Consider the following 3,230-nt stretch of genomic DNA (forward strand, 5'->3'; position numbering starts at 1 on the left):
GCATAATTTTTGGAGAAAGGAAAGATTTTTAATAAAGTGATTCAAATTGATAGTTTAAATTATGGTTATTGGGGGCACAATGGATGCAATGGGTTTGGCATCTAAATCTATGGAAACTTGCAATGAAACTGGATTCACTTCGTCTGCCACATTACTAGTCATTTTCTTTAGAGGAGATAGAAGGAGCAACAAATGACTTTGATATGTTCTTACAGGTGAAGGCTCCAAGATTTGTTAGAGTTTAAATTGAATATTATGAATTTTGGTCACAAAATCATCTTGTTTTCTTCAGAGTATCAGTTTTTGGCAACCTATGTCCTTATATCTTGCAAGTTATTTCAACAAGTAAAGTTGCCAAAATTCTAAGCAATACAAAGAACAGAAAACAAGGAATGTCAAGTGCCCAAGGAAAGCATAATTTTTGGAGAAAGGAAAGATTTTTAATACAGAGATTCAGATTGATAGATTAAATTATGGATATTGGGGGTGCAGTGGATGCAATGGGTTTGGCATCTAAAGCTATGGAAAGTTGGGTGTTTTTTTAACAAGATGACAATAGATGCTAACGCACAACCTTTGTGGGTTGAACGTGGACCATTATTCCCATCATCTTCAAGCATAGATAATTCAGATGAAGACTCACTTCTTTTATAGAGGATTCAAACTTGGCTTTGGAGGAATTAGTCCATGGGGTTCCCAGAATGCTGGTAAGTCTTCTCCCTCATAATAAATTCATTTCTTTCATTAATTTCCCTTCCATGTGATTTTATTTGTTGGGCATTTGTATATTATATATAAGATAGGAACCACTTCCAAGTTTCATTAATGACCAGACAGTAATATCAAGATAAATTTCAAAATTAGAGTTTGAGTAATGAGGCTCTTCCACATGCAGGCTTATATCAAATTCATTCTCTATTGTAGAGCCTCTTGCAGTAGGGGTGCACAGACACTCTTTCTGTATGTATGTATGCATTAGACATTAGCACTGAATTTCACCTGCGCATTAGGCAGTTGGTCTAAGCTAATGCAAATAAACCATTTTCATGAATCCTTCATTGAAATAGATGTCTCTAGATCTATCTTTTGTAGCTTTGGGGCAGGTTTATTCTTCTTGGGATTCCTTTTCATACTCATCAACCTTCGAATCTTGCATTGGAGTTTACTCCTCGGTGGAGGTAGTGGTCATTGCTTTGGGTAGGAATGTTGGCAACAGAGTTGAAAATTTCAATAGAGCTTTGAGCATGATGGGGAAAGCTGGTGTCTGTATTACAAAGCATGTAAACCTATACGAGACCGCACCTACATATGTAACTGATCAGCCTTGCTTTCTTAACTCTGCAATAAGGGAAATCAAAAAACTTGGTCCGCATGCTTTGTTGACAGTTCTGAAAGAAATTGAAAAGGGATTAGGCCGGACTGAGGGCATAAGGTATGGGCCTCGACCTATTGATTTGGAAATTTTATTCTACGGAAATCTCAAGGTTTCATCAGATACCCCATCAGAATTTGTGGGAGCAACCCTTTGTTCTTTCTCCTCTTGTAGACCTTCTTGGATTGGTAGCTAACAATGACACGGTTGCCTGTTGGCACACCTTGTCAGGAAGAAATGGTGGAATATTTGAGGCATGGGAGAAACTTGGAGGGGAAGACCTTATGGGACGAGAGGGAATGAAGAGAGTTTTTCCCATTGGAAATCAATTATTGGATTGGTCGAGAAAAACTCATGTCATGGGTGTTTTAAATTTAACACTAGATAGTTTTAGTGATGGAGGACGGTACATGTCTGTAGAGAATGCAGTTGATTAGGTTAGACAGATAATATCTGAAGGAGCAGATATGATTGACATTAGAGCATAGTTAACCAGGCCAACAACATCAAGCATTTCAACAAAGGAGGAATTGTCTTGGCTTTTGCCAGTTTTAGAAGCAGTGGTGTAGATTCTTGAAGCTAAAGGTAAAATCCTATTAGTAGATACTTTCGATGCTAAAGTTTCATCTGAGGCAGTAATAAATGGAGCTCATGTTGTGAACAATATATCTGGAGGTCGTTTGGATCCCAACATGTTTTCTATATTTGTAGATCTCGATGTCCCTTATATATTAATGCATATGAGGGGGGAACTGTCAACAATATAGAACAATGAAAATACAACCTATGGGGATGTATGTAAAGAGTATGTAAAGAAGCTGCTAATGAGTTATGGTAATGGATAAAGAATGCAGTATTGTTTCGTATACCTACATGGAGAATTATAACAGACATTGGTATTGGTTTCTCTAAGACGCTTGAGCAGAACTTGGAACTTCTTAGGGGTCTATCAGCTGTTCGACAAGGACTTGCAGCCAACAGTGTGGCTGCTTCTCATGGGCCTATTTTAATTAGACCCTCCCAAAAAAGTTTTTTGGGAAAAATATTACTACTCCCTACATTGGCAAGGAGAACCAACATATCTGTCTTCAATCCAATTTCAAAAGGCTCTACATATTTTTTGAAAATGCCAACCTTGCTTAAACTCTAAATTGCTAATCCTGATTCGAAACCTGTGAATTTACCCAATTGTGTTGAAGTTGCAAGACATTTTCATTCCATGAAAGGAGATTCCTATCAATATTATGGCATCCCAAATGCTTCTACCAGCCTTTTTGACCATCCAGCCAACTGTCTCCAAAGATAAATCCTTTCCAAAGATAAAAGCATTCAAGTCTCTGTTGGTTATAGTCTTGAAATTGTCATAGTTCTAATTTAATTTTAAGTTTGAAATTGATGTCGTGATGTCTCATATCACTATCTGTTGCACATGATTAATGTTTAATATGTTCTGAAGAGGCATTTGCAATATTGAGTTGTTTTGTCATTTCAGGATCGATGAAGGCCTTAAAATGTTTATTGAAATTGTCATGTGCTATCCTTTCCTTAAAGAACATCTTTTGAACTCGTCAATACTGCTTGTCCAGAAGTGATGAATGAGGAAATAATTTGGCAGAGTCCCAGTGCCTTTGCACAGTAATATATTTTAATTTGACATACCTTGGAAGTCTAATTGATAGAATCTGGGGCACGTTTCTAGATATGTTCCAAACTAGATTTTCTTTTGTTTAAGATTTGGTCTTTGGATGTTTGGTACTTGCCATTCGTAGTTATTGAATTACTCATATCCTAAGTATTCAAGAGCAACTAGATAGCACTTGAATGGAAAGATTCAGTTAACTAGTCATAGTTGCATGTT

The 3,230-nt window shown here is 36.8% G+C and overlaps 1 pseudogene; it reads left to right on the forward strand.

Moving 5' to 3' along the window:
- Positions 1-631: 631 nt before the first annotated feature.
- Positions 632-2,522, forward strand: LOC149190007 (folate synthesis bifunctional protein, mitochondrial pseudogene; annotated as a pseudogene).
- The last annotated feature ends 708 nt before the right edge of the window (positions 2,523-3,230 follow it).

The sequence above is a fragment of the Pinus tabuliformis genome, chromosome 3_1, assembly GCF_031772625.1.
Source record: "Pinus tabuliformis cultivar Carrire ecotype Pingquan chromosome 3_1, CPIR1, whole genome shotgun sequence".
Taxonomy (NCBI): domain Eukaryota; kingdom Viridiplantae; phylum Streptophyta; class Pinopsida; order Pinales; family Pinaceae; genus Pinus; species Pinus tabuliformis.